General features: G+C 42.8%; 1 long non-coding RNA gene across 1 annotated transcript; it reads right to left on the reverse strand.

The window, feature by feature from the left end:
• Window positions 1-5,834: 5,834 nt before the first annotated feature.
• Window positions 5,835-19,779, reverse strand: LOC146200442 (uncharacterized). Its single transcript, XR_014704826.1, has 4 exons — window positions 19,641-19,779; window positions 18,961-19,061; window positions 13,358-13,418; window positions 5,835-6,025 (listed from the first exon to the last, which is right to left on the reverse strand). It is a non-coding gene; the product is annotated as an uncharacterized LOC146200442 (long non-coding RNA).
• Between the last annotated feature and the right edge of the window lie 208 nt (window positions 19,780-19,987).

The raw sequence follows: 19,987 nt of genomic DNA on the forward strand, positions 1-19,987 counted from the left end.
ATACCATCCGCCTTAATCATAATGAACATAAACGCCAGAAGTGTCGTCAACAAAACTACAGAACTTGAAGCATTCATTCTCGAACACTCTCCTGATATTGTCGCAGTCACAGAAACATGGCTTTCTCCTGATATTTTAAGTAGTGATGTCTTCCCTCCTGGTTACACTGTCATGCGCAAAGATAGGTGTTCTCGCGGCGGTGGTGTGGCAATCTTGATCAGGGAATACATTTACGTCACACCCTTGCCAGAAATCATAGGCGCTGAAGCACTTTGGTGCAAAATCATAGTAGACACATCCGTCTTTTTTTTAGGCACTATGTATCGGCCCCCTAATGCTACCCTAGATATCTTACACGTGCTAGCAAATTATATGGAAAGTCATTTCACCCACAATACTAAGATAATCCTTACGGGAGATTTTAACCTGGCTGGCATAACGTGGGACACGTTTGATAAAAAAAATGCCGATACAGCTCATACAGATGCACTGCTTGATGTAAGCTTTAACTTCGGCCTTAGACAGCTTATCCAGGAACCTACACGTGTTACCGCAGTAAGCAGAAATGTACTCGACTTGATTTTTGTGAGTGATAGCATTGCAAATGACAGAGTTTCATGGGAAGTTGTGGATGGCGTATCAGACCATAGAGCAGCTAAATGCTTCTTGCTGCTGGGCGTGCCATCACCTACGGTAAAGACGAATGCCCGAATTTTCGACTGGACAAACGCCGACGACGTTAGTGTACTGGATTATCTAGATGAATCGTATTCCACCTTTAGTTCTCTCGCCATGAATAGTTCAGCTTCAGTAGACACATTATGGTCAGCGTTTGAAAGAATTATTCAGCACTGCTTATCAGCATATATTCCCACAGAGGTCAAGCCGGTGCATAAGAAAAACCCTTGGATAACAAGAAAAATTATACAATTAAAGCGCCAGACTGCAAGACATAGGAAACTGAGGAATAAACTGCCGCTACCCGTCTACACTGATAAATTACGCGAAAAGTCTCATGCACTAAAGGCAGCTATAAAAAAGGCTAAAGATGAGTACATGAACGTCACCCTAAGTAATTTTATCAAAGTACCTCCTTCCAAGTTTTGGCGGTACCTCAATTCGAATTCACGTCAGGACAGTAATCCACCACCCGCCGAGGCTATCGCGAAGGCTACAGACTTCAATGATTACTTTATATCAGTATTTACGCACGACAATGGGAAAAAACCTGACCTAGAATATCCTCCGAGTAACACAGCAAAAATAGATGATCTGATCATAAATGAATCGGGCATTCTTTCCCTCTTACTTGAATTAGACCCTAAAAAAACCGGTGGTCCCGACAACATACCAAATGCATTTCTTAAGCGTTACGCGGAATGGATGTCAAAGTTCTTGCTGATTATTTTTGAAAAATCACTGCAAACAGGCGAAATTCCGGAGAAATGGAAAATTGCCAAGGTCATTCCTATACATAAATCGGGCAACATTACCAACGCATCCAATTATCGACCAATCTCGCTTACTTGTACAACATGCAAAATCCTCGAACATTTAATTCTTAAACATATCCTATCATTTCTAGAAAAAAATAACATAATTGTGCCTAACCAGCATGGCTTTAGAAAAGGTTTATCTACGACTACTCAATTAATAGAGACAATTCACGACCTAGCATTCACAATAGACAGATGTGGCCAAACAGACATGATATTCTTAGACTTTTCGAAAGCGTTCGATCGGGTCTCCCACCCTAAGCTCCTCCAAAAGCTTTTCCATTATCTCGGTGACAATAATATTACCAAATGGCTGAAAGGCTACCTTACAGGCCGGCGCCAATATGTACACTTCAAAGGGATTGCTGCGATGTGATGTCTGGCGTGCCACAAGGCTCCGTTCTGGCCCCTGTCCTCTTTCTTCTTTTTATCAACGACCTGCATAATAGTACTAACATAACCGTAAGAATGTTTGCAGACGACTGCATCATTTACAAAGAAATAACCTGCCATGCAGACCAAGCAATTCTAAATAGTGCCCTTGAAAGCATAGCACAATGGTGTGAAACATGGCAGATGACGATTAATGTAGAAAAAACGGTTTGCATGACAGTAACAAATAAGAGAGCGACAATAAATCTCCCTTATTATCTACAAGGACAGATGTTAAGGAAAGTAGAAGAATATAAATATTTAGGAGTAATAATTTCCTCGGATCTTAAATGGAACAAGCAGGTAGCCTATATTACTAACAAAGCTCTGGCAGCTCTCTACTCGATTAAACGATCGCTTAAATCCGCATCAGTCGACACTAAGCTCTTAGCATACACTTCACTTGTTCGCTCCATAATGGACTATGGAATAATATGTTGGCTCCCCTTCCGCAAACAATACATAGAAAGATTAGAGGGCGTACAAGGAAAAGCGGTCAGATTTATTTTTAACAAATATCGCCGTCATGATTCTCCTACACAGCTCTTAAGACAAGCCGACCTTCCCACTATACATAACCGAGCCAGACTACTGCGCCTCAAGTTTCTTTTCCTTCTGCTTAATGGCGACATGAAAATCGATACGAGTAAGTACTTAATAAAGTCAAACACGCGCACTACCAGAACAAAACACCAACAGCACTTAACCGAGTACAGATTTCACAACGATATATTCAGGCACTCTTTCTTCCCACAAGCAATCCGTGAGTGGAATAGTCTGCCTTGCGATGCTGTCAACTGCGCATCACTCAAAGATTTCATCGCCAACATATCACGCTTTATTTTGCAATAACGACTACGATGCTGGTACGCTAACTCTTGCACTCTTTTTTCCTTGCTGACGATGACATCCCGACTTTCTTATCTGACTCTCGCTTATTATATTTTTTTAACCATGTTGCTCAATATGCTACTTTTTGTTTTACCTTTTGTATAATGCATATTGCCTTGTTGGACTACGATCGCCTTTGTGTTGGCACTTACTTGACCTGTGTTATTCTAGTGTATGTGATGTCCCACTCCTGCGACGGCCTCAAAGGTGAGGCCAGCAGTATGTTCAAATAAATAAATAAATAAATAACTACAAGGTTAAGAAGCAAACCGGGCAGCCTGGTTGCTTTTGGCAAAGACTGTACGTTCTTTCTAGCAGTGACAGGCTGCTGTTTGCGACGCAGTGGCGCCAGCCTTCGTCATGGCAGCGTACGCAATCTGCGCTCTCACACCTGAGCAGCGTCCATTGAACCCAGGCGGAATTCCAACTTGCGGTGTCATATGAAACCATGCGGACAGCGCTGCCTGCCCCGCTCGCACGACTGGCGCCGGCGCGGTCTCTCTCTTCGCTCTTCCCTCCTCTCCAGCAGCGCAGGTGCGTGCCTCGCGGCTTGTCTGCTGCAGCTCTACTCGCACTCGGAGAATAAACAGTAGAACCACGATATGCCTCGTCCCCTCTCGCGGAACAGCCTGCACCTCAGTGGGAGTACCGCTGACCCTTTATTTTAAGATATATGTTCGTACCAGAGTAGGTTTTTGGGAGCTTTTGTTGCTTTATTTGCCTCCCGTGTTGCTACACTTCCCTGCAGGCGGAAAGACTCGGGATTACTAGGACGGACCTTTGCATGCCAATTTCCACTTGGGCTGCTTCGGTTGACGCTGCATGCAAGGCTGTACTGGACAACCGGTAAGATATCAATTTTGTATACAATGCGCCGTATTAACTGGAAATTAATCATTTTGTCAGCCATTCGCACCTGATAATTAAGGTTAACAGAATGTGCGTATTTGCTGTTTATGTAAGAGTAAGAAAAGCTTTCGCTTTACCTCTATTGCGCCAAACAGAAAATATGCATTTTTCATGAATTCCGATTTCAGCACACTGCCTTGGACAAACTAATTTTGTAGTAGTGGCATATTTTACTGCTCATGAATAGTTTACCCAAGTTGTACTAAAAAAAGAAATCTGCATAATATTGTCTCCTATTTTTGTTTTCGCTTGCAGATGTTTGTACGAAAGGAAGATGGTGACAAGCAAGCTGCTTGAGCATACATAGACAAGGGCTGCTGAAAGCTGCTGTCCTTATAACTGAGAGCAAGAGGCGCATGTTAGAGATGCTGGCTTGGCAGACACCTGAAGCTGCCTTTAATGCGGCGTCTTCATACAACCTGGAATCTGCCAACACCTTGCCAATGAACCTAACCAGAGGTAAGTCCCGGAAGTCTGAAAGAATTCTGCCTATAGTTTTGATTTTCACTCTGTACCACATGCGCACGTAATAAATATCCATGAAACCAACAATTCTGGCTTTTTTGTGTAAAGGCATGTATACTTTCAGGATGCTGTATGTACATTATTAGTTGCATGCAAAATACCTGCACTTAAACAAACTCAACCCTGTGTTTGGCGCATGATGGCCTTAGCTGCCTCTGCGCCGTAACACCCATAAAATAAAAAAATACTAAAAAAAGCAACATTAAGCAATAATCTGATTGCCTGGATGCCAATTATGCAAAGCCAGTAGACAAGTTCGGGTGGGCTATGTTGAGCAGCCGATGAGCCTAGCTGGATAGCAGTTATTAAAAGCCAGTGAGTAAGCTTGGTTGTAAGTATTGGATGGCCAGTTAGAGTGGCTGGATGTACGTTATATAGGAGCAAGTAGGCATGCTTGGGTGGAAGTTATTGGGTAGCCGTTGAGTGAGTCTACATGTCAATAAGTAACCTAGCCTGCCATTGGTGGCCATTGTTGAAAAGCCAGTCTAGTAGATTGGATTAAATCTTGGCACGGGTAGCGCCCCAATGAAACACCATTATTGGTCCCAATATTTAGGCCGGTTTCCCCAATATTGAGCTGATGGCGGTCCAATGACGGCGTGCTACTTGGGAAATGGAAGCCATTACCCACTCGCGTCATAACATTAAAGGTGGAATGCAAGTGTCCCTCAAAATTTTACTCTGCCTACCGTAGATCAAGAAAAAGAGAGCCATCGCGGAAGCGGAAGGTCTATCTAATGATACCTTTGAATTTTTGAGGCACACATTAACGCTTTGGCCTCCTGTACGCAAAGGCCGAGCTTAACTCTGCCGCCATAACGGGGCCATCGGGGGAAATTTCAGCGCGGTGCAAGTTTCCCAGTATTGAGTATTGCAGTCGTAATTCTACCCTTTATTTCCCTGAAACAGCTGTCATACACTAGTCTGCAGAAATGAAAGTTTAGTTTTAGGTTTATTGAGGACGGACTATTAGAGCTATGGAACAGAAAATGGCGACTGTAATGTTAAGAGATATAAACGTGAAGGCTGAGTCAGAAACATATCTCAAATTAATGACATTCTAGTCGAAATCAAGAAGAAATGACCATGGACAAGACATGTAGTGCGAATATAGGACAATCGATGATCGTTAAGCTTAATAAAATGGATTCCAAGGGAAAGCAAGACAGCCGGGGGGGGGGCAGGAAATTAGGTTGTCGAGTGATACTAATAAGCTCGCAGGAGTCACATGGATGCGGACAGTCAAACACATTGTTAATTGGAGGAATAAAGTACAGGCCTTCACTTTGCAGTTCGGTATATTCAGTTGACGATGATAATTTCATCTTTTTAAGGAGGAGGATAAACATTTATTTGACGAGGAAGAAGTCAGGCAGCAGGGGCTACCGCTCTAGATGGCCAGGAGTCCTTGGCTCGATGGCCCGGAGTTGGATTTGCGGGTCAGAGCTGAGCATAGCGGCCTCCCACTGCTCGCATGTGGAGAGCTGCAGGTCCCGCGGAGTGCTATCTCGCGGACAGGCCCACAGTATGTTGTCTAGGTTGGCCCTCTGTTGGCATCTTTTTAAGATACACTCATTGATGCCAAGACAGAAAATGAACATTTTTTTATTCGCACCGATGACCACAGTTACCCCGCAAGAGAATACTGAGATTGATGGCGCAGCCAGCTCAAAGCTCAGTCTTTATTTAGTCCTTCTGCAGTAACTGTTGCACCAGTGAGCTCCGCTGTCGCAGTAACAGCCTTCCGGGCAGGTATTTCGAACGCCGCAGGGCTGCAAAAGCAGTGTTGTAACAGTAAATGCGGGCCAAGAAGTGTTCGCATAACAATTGATAGCGTCACGTTGAGGGAATCGGTAGTTCTATCCTCTGCTGGTAGTTCTATCCTCTGATCAAAGTGTGAGGCACCGAAATGTGTACACCAAATACCATCAACAGAGAAAGCATTCATTCTAGCATCTCTACAATATGCCCTAACACAAATTGCAGTGCCTAAAAAGCTCCTAAAATAATGGTTAAACTATGCCTCTTAGGTAATTTCGCTAATGATGAAAATGATATAATTTTTAAGTTATCGTCATCGAAAGAATAAATTCAGTCACTGCAGAACAAACAAAAAATGTAGAACTTAAGCCTCCCTACGCACTGTAAATGCGCCAGCATTGTTCGCGATCATCTTGCCGTTTTTAAAAGCGAAAGCTTTCACTACTCTCCTCCGTAGCTTCGCAGTGTGGACGTATTTCACCTTGAACCGAGGAGAAACCACGTGGAAGCGATGACGTCACTCAGTCGCCGCCGCCGAAATCGAGGTAACCGCACGGTCGCTTCTTCCTAGTCATGTGAAAACCAAGATCTCACTTAACTGCAGCTACGCCGGAGCTGTGGCGCTTGCTCTGTATGATATCCTTTGCGTCCTGTTAGTCATTGCCAAGGGATCGCAACAGCTCTCGACAATATAACCGCAGCAGTTGTCATGAATGATCCAGGCGAGACGCCTCCGGAACTGTCTGCATCTCAGCGGTTTTTAAAACGACAAGCTGAATCCGATTACCAGTGCACGTATGTCGCCGAGAGGTGGCCGCCCAGAGACGAAGAGAGGAGGGACGAGCAAAACATGCGTCGAGATCTCGGAAGAAACCGAAGTTCGTCTCACCAGATGTCGCAATTACAATGGCGAATGCCGCCGAAGACGAGCCGTATCACCTAAGCCATTATCACCAATCACAACCAAGTCTAGCCAAGCTTTATCGGGTTTCATTTTCAAGCTTACGATTTGGCGGTTTAGGTTTAGCGAGGTTAAGCCTTTGCCCTAATTTTCACGCATTGCTCCTACATTTCACTTTGTAATTGTATTGGGCAACACCGGGATTCTCGTCTTCCCGTTTCTCGCAGTACTTGCGGTTTTAAAGCACAATCGTTAGTATGCCCTTCCGTAGCTTGGTCTGCGTGTTTCAGATGACCGAGCATAGCGCTGTAAGTTAGTACCTGGCAGGTGACATGGCTAAGCACTGACTGGATGTCAGAATCAGCCTCCCATAACATTTGAATCCACGTCACAGCTACGCTGCGCAGGCGTGTTCACACTGCTTGTTTACACATACGGGATGGTAGCCTACGCGATCACATCATATCCTTACAGGCGGCATTCGCTTCTTCTGTTGCTTCGCTTCTCCTACATTGCACACCTGTTTTATGTCTGGCTGCGGTGTTTCTTATACGTGAGCTGTGTTCGGTGATACCAGAATTCATATTGTTACCTCATGGTGTTGTCCCTATAGTTTTGTGATGCACCGCTAGTCGCTGGCTTTGGCGGTTCCTTTTTAAGTGCTTTTAATTGCCCGTCCTTCGACGACGGCGTCTAGCTGTGCGCAAGCAGACGCTTTATCGCCCGGCGCAGATTGATGTTTTACACAATATATATATTTGCCCACTCCCTATTCATATTTCAATGGCGATCCATCGTCTGTTCCGATCTCTACACATTCCTTTCTCGGTGCAACTGTTAGACGGCCATCATCATTTCCTTCGTATTTTGCGGCCACACACCGCTCACTTCACAGAATGGTCTAGCAATGCTTACGCATTGAAATTTGGAGGAGACTTGAGCTCCACTTTTGAGGCTCTGACTCGACAGCTCGAATGACTGCAATTTGCCGCTGCTCTTCTGGTTCTTCGTATTCATGCACTTTGCTATTCCCGTCATCCATAGCCCCTTAATTTGCGTCTTTGTTATCTCGCACAAATTTATTAGTCTAGAGATGTCATCTACCCTGTTACGTGAGACACTACCTGGCACAGATATAAATCTCGGCTTTCACCTAACTATACGAATGTGCCTACAAAGCCTAAATGAAGCCTGTCAGAGCCAGGACCCAGCAGACCTGATTTCGATTTTCATCTTGACAGAGTTGCCCGTGTTGGCAGGTTCTGACAGTTCACCCATTTCGGGTGGTGTCGTGATGGCACACAGGTGAACCACCAATCAGTGGGCGCATCGAAAGCATCACTTAGCATGCTCAGGATTTTTCGCTCGCAACGCCGACAACGCTGAAACTAGATTACGTGGAAAAGGCTGTCTTCTTTAAGGCTCTCAATATAAGCAGCTTCTACTGTGTCCCTTAATTTATCTTCTACCTGTGGCAGCTGCGCTCCCTTTAGCTTCTGCCGCCGCGAATGATGTTTTCCTTCTCGTGAAGCCTTCTTTACACTTAATGACTGTTAATTACCGTGCCATCCTTTCATCATTATAATAATAATAATAATAATAATAATAATAATAATAATAATAATAATAATAATAATAATAATAATAATAATAATAATAATAATAATAACATTTGCTTATGCGCGAAAGCAGATTAGACTCGCTGGCCTGAAGAGCTGTCACCATTGCCTTAGACCAAAATTGAGATATCGAGTAAAAAACGTGTCGGAAAAGTTCTGGAACTCGGTTGACACCTGGTACGTTATTCCCACAACAGTGGTAGCCCGCTTGATATAATTTTGAAAGAGGCCTTCTCGGTGCACACTGCACGTCTAGGGAAATTTTTCAATGTGGAAGCGCCCATGAGGGCAACAGACTGGTATCGCGTCACACTGTTAAGGCTAAGCTTAAATGATCCCTTGAATTTCCTGACTTCGTCTAGCAATTTGATGAGTTTGCAAATTTGCTCTGAACTACCATGATCTTTCACGGTCTCCTAACGGAACCGATGTCATTTTAATTTCCATTGCTGCCTGCGTCTACCAAAACTTAAGATCGGTTTTTTTCTTCAGCCTCGATGTTTTTGCACCATATAAAAGTACTGCTAATAGACAGCAACTAACACTTAAGCCTAGAAGAATAATGGTAAACGGCTTTTCATCACCAAGGACTGCTTCTTAATTCAACTTCACCCTAATTGTCATTTGGTTAATGTTTTAACTTTCATCGCACAGATCTGCGAGTGCTACTTGTCCTATACAACGCATTTCTTTACTCTCGCAACGTTTAGCTGCCTATATCCTCTTACCTCTAAAGATCTGAAAAACAACACTGCCATTACCTACTAAGAGTTTTACACTGATCACTCTTATCTCCTCTTGAAGTTACACTCTCACTGCAATTTCTTCAGTGCGGTAATGAAAAGGTGAGTTAATTAGGTAAATAAAGATTATAGAGGTATCATTCATTAATGTTTACGTACAGTGTCTAAAATATTATTATCAGCCTCCTGTAACCACGCGGTAAACAGCTCCAGGGAAATCCTGTCCCCTTGCCTAATGTGCTTCATTATTGGAATGCAAAACATTAAAGGTTTGAGACATCCCACCGCTGGAGAATATTTCGACTAAAGGAGCGTATGAAGGTATTGCTTCAGTTCTTGGCCAGTTTATTTTGGGTTCTGTTAGACTCCACATGTAGCCGCCATTTGTGTACTATGAAATCTTCACAATAATTATACTATCCCCTTTATTAGGACACTTTTTATCCGCTGTTTACGTATTTACCGTATTTGGTTAGGCAATGGCTGCTTGATTGCAGACGCCTGCTCAAAGTAAGTACATTCATTCTTAATAGGGGGCATACATATACCGGGTGTTTTAGTAAATCTTTCACAATTTCCAGATAAGTGTGAGTTCAGGACAGAAAAAGTAATCAGAGGAACAAACTATCAGCCAGGGTGGGAACAAATGAAATCAAACTCTTCAATTTATCCTGCTGATTAACAAGAACCTATTACCTTTTTATATGTCAGAGGTGGTCGGTTTATTTAAATAAGGACTTCCAGCCGGTCAGCGTGACGATCTTATGTAAGTGTTCGAGACGAATAAAAACTCATTTTATAGCACCCTGCTTCGCGATAAACTCGATAATTTTTTCGTACAACATACAAACCAAGCGCAAGAGACTCCCTCAAACCTCGGCGCAGACGTGACATCCACTGATGACTTGTGCTAGCCCTAGGCTGCCAATTCTGAACTGCCTGCTGTACTATGACGTGCGACGCTAATTTATTCGCACCCTGCTGTCCCTAACAGCGGCCATGTTGTGCGCATGACTGTCCCTTTCCGTGCACCGAGCTGCAATAGAAAACGTACTTGATGTACCGGTTGCAGCACGGGCTGAGCGCCATGGCCATTTTATACGCCGTCACCGGACGTCGCGCCTGTCCTGACCTTCCTGTGCTTCTCTTGCGCACATTTTCCGCTTAGTATGGAAAAAGCGTCGGATATTATCGCGCGAGAAGATTTCAAACAATTAGTTTTTCTTCATTTCGAAAATTGATATGGCATCGCCCTGCCTAGGGCTTCAAACTAGCCGTTATGACTACCCCCAAACTATAATAATTAAAAAGTGAGTCGGGGAGTTTTGTTAATTAGCTTGGTAATTAGCAGAAGAGTGTAGCGTACTGGGTCCGTCGCAGCTTAGGGTTTGTTTCTGCAAATCATTTCTTCCAAATTACATTTCCTTCTTCAAGAATTTTTGAAAGCATTTACTTAAGCCCTCGGTGTATATAGGTGTACGGCGTATTTCAGAGAACACTATCATCAATCATTGCCTTGCCAATAGAGGATGAAACGTGATGTATATATTAATGTACACATCTGGCGCTCAACACGTGTTAATCGTAGGTTGAGATAAACCAGGTGATGCATCATATAACTTTGTATTTCGGCGCCTCAGTTAAGAGCTAAACTGCACGAGTTAATTGCTAGGAGTTATCAACTAATTGGCTTGAAATCTGTTTCTACGGGCGACAACTGTAGGGACAATCAAATAACTTGGTAATGTTTGATGACGTCCGTGAAATGGAGGCCAAATTCCTGGCCTCTCTTTCATTCGGGTACACAACTAGTGACTGTAAATTGCTGCTTTGTCGAGGTGGCGTTTAGCTGTGAGAGCCACGGCTTGCATGCAACCATTATGCGCTGCACACGCCTGATTAATCTTAAGGGCTAGGAATGAGCATTAGTCAAAGGTGTTTCGAGGTAGTGTGGGACGGTAAGCGACTGTATATATTTATAACTTACTCTAACCGGAGACTGAAATAGGACACTGAAGCAGGGGTCTACACCGTTTGACCTCTGGTCGACGTTGCGCAGAATTATTTTTATTTCCTACGCATGGCATGAGTAAGTCATTACCAAATTTTTAGCTAAAATTCATTCTACTGTTAAACATTGCGTCAGCAAAATTGCCACTTCCGCTACTATACTGTGGACCTCTTCACTGATTGAGAATTTTGTAAATCTGTGTTTATTTGTATTCCATATAGGAGGGAGAACACAGCATTCGGTTCGGGTAAGCGCGTGTACTATATGTTTTTAAACGCAGATAACTCCTAACCACTTCCCATCCCTTTACAGTAGAACTCCTTGCAATCATAACCGTTTTATTTCTGAGGGCCAGCAGCAGACGTGCATACTTTCGTGGTGTTTGTTCCTAATTTCGTATGCAATGCTTTGAACGCAAGTAGTTTCATTGGATTAAATATATTCAGCTTCACTAAACTTTGTTGCACGTGCCAGCATCTGGGCGAGCGCGCCTGGGAGTAACACTAACAAACTATTAATGCTTCAGAAAAAAATATATAAGAACCACTGCTGTTTTCAACTCTATGGCTGACGCTACAGAAAGTTTTCGTCAGTATTAAATTGTCGGATTAATGTATTTCTAGAATAAAGATTACGACACATTCTTAGATTATCTACTTGTCACAATGCTGGGTTCATTATTAATGTTGCCAAATGGAAAACCTAGGACGAATTGCTTTTTTACCTATTCCAGTTCTAAAGTGAATATACAACATACATGAACTAACTATGAGAGACAATCGCGTGACTATTTGATTCCATATGTATGTATTGAATAAAGCAGTGATGAAATGAACTGTTTTGCTCATCTCCTAAAGCTCTAAAATAGTTTAATGACTGTAGTTTCAGGATGATGGTATGCTCACGATGGCTCTGTGTGCTGCATGTAACTTATTATGCATTTTTGGTTGCTTTTACTTATGTGTCTGCTGCCTTGCAATATCTTACTTGTGAGGCAAATCGTGCTCTTTGTTCTCTTTCAAAGTGGTAAATAAAGGCTTATGCATTCATTATTCTTTCTGTATTTTATGCCTAAGTGTGTGACGTATAGCAATAAATATGCCAACAATGTGCTAATAATGTACAATTTTTTTTCTAGCGCAACAATATATTTATTGTGATAAGTAAGCATTTAAGAAATTATTTATGTATGCCAGTTGTAAGAAGTCTCCATTCATTCCGCACTCTTGTCAGCTAAATATTTCTAGGAAAGTTCAAGAATAGTGCTAGTACGTTTCTACATGAAGTTTGTCTCACCAATTTCACCGAGGTGAAACGCATTTCGAGATTGTGCATATATTTTTCTTCTACTGCACACCCTTTGTTTTCATTCCGTGCTACACTGCTTCATGGCGCAACAATACCTCATGCAATGAACATTTTGTCATGAAAAAAGTAAAGTTAGCAACTTATATGCGTAATTTTGGCAACGGGTTTCGCATTCCTTTATATGCTGTGGCTTCATGCAGTTATAATTGTGATTAATCGTAATTTTCCTGCAAACCACTTATGGCTTTCTTCCTAAACTCAGACACTTAACACACACTCCCTGTTAACGCGGTAATCACTGAGGTCGCAGTGGTTATGTTGTGACGCAAATCATATAACACCACATGTGCTCCTCAACTCATGTATAGTGGGGTGCCCGCAATGTTGTCTGGGGTTTTTATACTTCGCCAGCGCCGATATCCCCCATTCATTGCCTTCAAACAATGAATTGGAAGCCGCCAGAATAAAAAAAAAGATAGCGAATGCTGTCTCATCACGTGAGCCTAAAATGTGCAGACGCCTTACTTTCCCAGGAATGCATATTTTAGGGCATGCAAGAAAGCAGGTGATCTTGCTGAATTTTTAGGCAGCTTTTCTTGAATATAATATGGATGATTGTGATTCTCACGTGTCACCTCACTGTTCGCCTGGGTTCGCTTATTTATTGCTCGAAAGATGTACCTGATACTGAAAAGATTAAACACCTGTGATTATAAAATTCAATTTGCATCCATAGGACAAATTAAAATAAAGACACATACTTGTCCGTCACACTCATTTATGTTGCGAGGCTCTTCGGGACAGTGGGTGCTGGCTGTCGCACTGAAAAGGAGCAGAAACAGTTGAAGCGAAATTCGAGGATTTACCAAACATTCATGAATGTGAAGAATGTGGCTGAAGCCGCTAGTATTTGTAATTTTATTATCATGAATTTGTTTGATATATGCGTTTTCTTATCTATCACTTGGTAGCGGGCACCAATGCAATTTTATTCCTCCTAATAAACCCAGCGGAGAGGTTTCAGTGCTTAGAACCGTGACGAACACGCGAAGGGCCAGAGTATCCCGAAGAGGAAGAGGGGTGTGTTGAGTGTAAGAGCATAGTATGTGATGTGCGTAAATTCTAACAGGTATAAAATATGGGACTGTGAAGGCATGGAAGAGGTTGACAGAAAGAAGGTAACAATAAGTCGAGCTATCAATCGGTTGGGTTGCAATTGAGAAAAACGTCATCTAAGGCATCTGATGCTACAACACATAACCTAACGTTATTATTCGAATTTAGTCCACGAACTGTAATTTAATATACAGGGGTAGCTTATGAGTCTGACGCATTCTTCAATATCTTGTTGAAACTGTTCCAATTTAGCGGCCGGGCAGTTTTACCACATCTTGCAATCGCTATACCAAAGTGTTTATTTGGAAAAGTTTCGATCATTGCTTATCTGACCTCTTGTCTTATTAGCCTCGTTTGCTGTGTTGCGCATAACTGGGTAATGGATATTTTACATAGATCTTCTAAAATGTTTGGTGTTTATTATTAAATTTCAGAACAATTCACCAAGGGGTAGAATCTATAGCTGCTCCAAAACATACAATGGAAAACGCCCTGAACTGCGTATCAGGCGTCCAGTAACAGAGTACATGCAATTTTTATACAGTATATTGACGAATGTAGCATAGCGGATGAGTATCCATATTCTAAGACTACAATCTATACCCTTCTTTTCTACAAAGAGGGTCTAGCCTCCACAATATGCGTGCTTAACTTTAGTTCGGCCAACTGTACATGCAATGGAGTAGATGCAATTTTGCTACAGTATAGTGACGAATGCAGCATAGCAGATGAGGGTGCAGATTCTAAGGCTAAAATGTATACCCTTGCCTTCTACAAAGAGGGGCTAGTCTCCAAAGTATGTGCGCATACCTTTCGTTCGCCCAACTGTGCATTTCGTTAGGTCTAGGCGAACAGGGAGCAGAGGAGAACCCAAACTCATGGCCATGAAAATATGGCGACCACTCAGCAAAAACAAAAAATAAAAAATGCCGGAAATGATGCATTTGGGCGACCACGATATATATCGCTATCACAAGAAGCGTAAAATCACCATCCTGTGCCTCTTGCCACTAAAAACAAATTAAGCTTGGATCCCAACTTTTCTGCTTTGCAGAACAGAAGCCAACAACATATTAAACCTGCAAAAGACACGGAAACACAAGGAAAGAAGTACACAGGAGAAAAGAAGAATAGAAGTGCTACTTTTCTTCTATTTATGTGTCTTTCGCTTGTTCAATATGTTACATTTGAACCAACTAGCCCAAATGGTCATCATGTTGAAAAACCCAAAACGACCGCAATAAAAAGAACTACCATAAAACATAAGCAGCACCAAGTATATTGATGATGTGCGCCTCAAAAGAGCTACACATGTAACAGCACCGCAACCGGCTCAGCAGACATGACACCTCAACTGTTAACGCCATAGCGCTAAAAGCTGTTAGGAACATTTCCGGGAAGTAATTTTTGTTTCAAAAATGGTCCCTTTGTTATGAGAGAATCCGGCAAAAATCCAGTGCCGGAATTCCTTGCTGCATTTGTGACACAGAGTCACAGGACGAAGCGACCTTCCTCAATAGCAAGTAGTGCAAGGGCTCCCTGCGACTGTTTATTACCTCTAAAAGCGCATCCAAATATAAAAGCGCGTTCAAAAAATGTACCTATTTTATAGTGGCAGACAACCACGCCGGAAGCAAAGCGGCGACAAAAGCGAAACAAAAACTTTACTGCACTCCAAATGAACACTCCACCGACGAAGTCAAAATGTGAAGTGACTTCCAGAAGCTACAGTTACTGAGCTACATGGATGTGAAGACGTCTACCTTAGCACGGAACAATAACGCTTATTTGGTAATGGAATTATTTCTAAGCCTTGAGGTTTCGCCATTTTCAGCTCTTCTCTTATTCTTTTCATGTCCAGCGTACCTGCGCAAAGTGGTGCCCCGCAATGCGACACTTGAAGTTTCCGAAATAAACCACTGAGGTCATTGAGTACATATATTGAATAGAACGAGGTAGTCAATTAACGTACCAAAAGCAGCAACTATCTTCGGCCCTTCTCCTGCTATCTCCGCTTATGTCGCGGTCAACAAGAAAAAGCTGCTTAGCATTGGTTCAACACACCGGCCAATGCAGATTTTGTTTTATTAGCACATGGTGTGTTCCCGTTTTGGAAACATTGACATTTACTACGTTGCGAGCAGTTTCAAAAAGCCTTCTGAGGTTAAACGATAGCTCGCTTGGAGATCATATTTCTCCCTTCCTATCTTATAATGTCAGCGCTTGTACTCATGTCATTATCGGGATGGATGATACTAACTCTTTTATGGCAATTGTCAAGGCGGAAAACTGGGTGTCGGGTCTGCTTTTTGTAAGGTTATTCACCTTAATCTTTTCCGCCTTAATAGGCCGAGGTGGCATAAAAAACCTTTTCAACTCTCGTTTGAAACTCTCTGCCTCGAAAAGTTTAGGATGTGCCTGGCAAGAGGTAGGTAGTAATTGGTAGGTAACATGACGTGCACTGATTGTACAACGGTGCAATTGTGCGCTTGCACTCATTTCAGATTCACTCGTGAAACTTAAAGGTCATGATTTGCCAATTTCTTTGTCGTCACGAGGCCAGACGGCATGACCAAGAAGGAAGTAGCTGCCAATTTTGGCGACCTCGTTGAAATGGAAGGATGAGATCGGATTCGAACATACGAACGAATAAATTAAAGATGGAAAGAATGGCGTGTTCTGACTGGCGGTGATAGTAAAGGGCATCGGTCGGAGAGCGCTAAGCTCTTTCTGTGGCTCGTACGGCGACGCGTTGCTTTGAAAACAGGCGCTCTATATGGCGTTTATCGATGAAAGGACTAAGTACTGTGCAAGTCAGAAAGAAGGCAGACAAGACGCAGCAGAATATCGCCGCTCTGCTCTCTATTTCGCGGTAAAATATCCCCTTAAATACCTTTGTGCATGATTCTCGGTTACCTTTAAAGCATCAATCAGAATCAAGCTTCTTATGCACAATCAGGGTGTTTAAGCGTAGGTTCAGTGGGCCAATGGCACTCTGGCGCAATCAAAATTGGTTTGCTTTGCATCAGGAGGAGGAGGAAACAACTTTATTTAACGCATTACATTAAGCGTTAAGAATGTCCTGAGCCAGGGTCACCAAGGCCAACTGATCTTGCAGCTGGTCAGAGGCTAACCAAGCCCGCCACGTTGGGGGAGGAGGGTGTGGAAAGTGAGGAGTATGCAGTCCCCAAAGCCGTTAAGGGTTTCCTTTTAAGACTACAGCCTCACGAGCAGACCCTAAAAAGTGCTTTTCTAAACAATACAGCACGCAGCAAGGATGGTACGGGCAGCAGCAGTCGCTGTCTTCATTCTCTATTTGTTTCTGGGGCATCTGTTTTTCCCTGCGCGGCGATTCTGCGAATGCCTATAGACCAGAACCCTTGTCAGAACACAGAAGGCTCGTGCTGCTGACTAACCGTGTGGCCTAACTCGCACGCATCAAAACACACAAAAAAAAAAGCTCAAGCGATGAAATTTCGATCGCCGGGGGTGTCTCGCTGGACGCGCATGACAATTGTGAACTAAACGGAAAAACAGGAGCCCCTGTCTGAAGTCTTGATGCCTTTAAAATATCGCGAATATATCTCTCGAAGGCGGCACGAGAGTGGCCACTTCTGCGACCACAATGCTATGATTAAATGCTTAAGCTCGAAACCTTGATATGAAAAGTTCGACTGCTATAGCAGATCCGATGTGGCTTAGGGCTTCGAAAAAGAAATCTCCTATGCACAAAATATTTCAGAATCGACGAATAAAACCTCCATAATTTCTTTATTGAGCAAGGACACAGTGATATACCATGCTGGAAAAGGAACGTTCTCGCATATATGACACATAATTATCGTTTGATCTGTGAAATGTGTTCTCTGAGTTTGTCCCTGCAATACTGACTTGAGACCCATGCTGGTTCTAAGCGGCGACGGTCACTCTGCCTTGTCCAGATCGATCCCACAGGAGGACGAGCTGAGTACTTTAGGGTCACCCCCCCCCCCCCCCCCCCCCCGTTGTAGCCTTTGAAATACATGCCATGAACTGAAATGTACCAGTACTTTAGCGTGTTCGTGCATATTTAGGAGCACCGAATTTGTGCAGAAACGGGCCATTAGCAATTTCGACCTATTAGGTGGACGGCTGGACAGCAAGAAAGCTGTAAGCGAAAATACAGCAGCTAGACGAGAATGGGCGGTTGAGGAGGAACAGACAAGTATTCTCCAGGCAAAGAGGATAATGAGAATACAGCTAAAAAGCGTTTTAAACAAAATAAAATAAGGGGTCGAATATCTCAGAAAAAGGCTGGCCTTGAGAGATCATGTTCAACTAGCACTAGCATGCAGTCACCAGATATTAGGTGTATGACTTTCTTAAGTTTAAGTTTTGTAGCGTGCTTTCCCTATTTAACTACTGGCTTGTTTTACACAAGGGTTTCCGGCATTTAAATCATGAGATGCGCATGTAGCTGATTTTGCAAAATACCTATTAAAATTAGTGCCAAGCGATTCCATAGCGAAGTGTTGAATTTGCATCCCAAATTACTGGGAGTAAGAAGAGTGGAGTATTACAATGATGGTGCAGTGTAGGCCTTATTACCACGATTGTGTTGTGTGAAGGGCGTGACATCCAGAAAATCCGCATCGCCGGTTTCGGCGTCAGCGACGTGGGCGAAAATCACGGAAATTGCTCTGGCAGGTCTTAGTTTGTGCCTGGTATGGCCGAAAATTCGATAGTCATACAGTTCCTGGACACAAGGCGACTACATGCAATGGCCGACACGGGTCTGTCCTTACAGATGGAAAGATGAAATAGAATATGTTTTTCAGGGCATTAAAGTCTCAGTTAGACACTCCCGCCCAGGCCACGCAGACGCGTACGTACGGCCTAGTTATACGGGGTGTTTTACCTGTGTCATGTGGCCGTTCATATATTACCGTATGACACAGAGTTCGTGTGACACAGAGGAACAAATAAAGGCATTTTTGCTTAGGTGAGTAAGAAAGTTTATGTACGCAAACAAGAATCCGAAAGAAGAGTTGGCAAAAGAAACCCAATTAATCTGTCGCAACATGTCCTTAAAAACTGCTTATTTTTCTACCAACTATTTAGTATTGGAACAGGCAGATATTTCTACAACCCGGGACAAGTCGGACAAGAACTAGTTATAACAAAAAGTTATGATGCTTGTCACTTTTGGCCTAGAATAAAGCTGGTGGCGTCGGATAAACATTTTGTATAGCACAATAAGTGTACTCACCTTGGCACAAAAATGTGAAGGCCAAGTAAACAGAAAATTAAAACTTTTCCGTGAATCATTGTATTCATTTTTGACGCCTTCACAATTACTTGCTTCCGTTACTGCAACAAAACGCAGTGCAACGTAATTCATAAATTCGCTTAACCCAAACGAATACATAATCGCCTACGGTTGTTTTAAACTGTATTACAATAGCAGCAGCGAAGACTATTGAACAGCAATGAAAGTGATTACTGTGATGTCATCTTGTAATTCAGAATAATAAGGCACTCATGAGCAGTAATCATAGCTAAAGTGATACAATATCTAGCATGATTCCACATGTTTCTCTATCTCCGAAAGGTCCTTACCCCTTTATCATTGAATTGGTAAGTGTTCTACACTGGACAAGCAAGCACTGACACGGGTGCTACCAGCTGGTATTAGAATTAGTGAGCATATTATCAAAAGGGAAAAACTGGTAGCTCTCTTGTTTAAATCCCAAAACCCAGAGCGACCTACTGGTACGGCTAAACGTGGGAGGAAGTTTGCCCCATGTGCTGAAACACCAGCTACAATTTCTAACAGGTGTATGTATATTGTTACAATCGTAATGGTTCATCAATGCTATCGCGCTTTTCCAATTCGCCAGCCAGCGTGAATAAGTTTTCAAGTTAGTTGTATAAACATATATACATTACCTCTCACGAAGTCCCGAGGGGCAATCTTCTAACGCCGAAGCAACGGGCAGCCAAAATTATCGTAAGTCGAAATCCTACAGGTAAACATGCGACAGTGCCTGTGCATGCGAGTAGATCGTCGACATAAATACTGACTGTCTTGCACTCTCACATTTATTACATGGCACATGTTTTTCGTCTTTCCGCTAAGGCAGCACCAAATGAATTTAAAATACAACATTTCGCTTTTGTATACCCGGCGTACAATTGCTAATTAATCATGGTAGCTGGCTGATGTGAGCAGTGCTGAAATAGGAAAAGCAAAATGTTCGCTACAGACAGCATTAAATTAATAATATATGTAATAA

Source organism: Amblyomma maculatum, chromosome 2 (assembly GCF_055883805.1).
Source record: "Amblyomma maculatum isolate TAMU_Amacu chromosome 2, ASM5588380v1, whole genome shotgun sequence".
NCBI classification, from domain to species: domain Eukaryota; kingdom Metazoa; phylum Arthropoda; class Arachnida; order Ixodida; family Ixodidae; genus Amblyomma; species Amblyomma maculatum.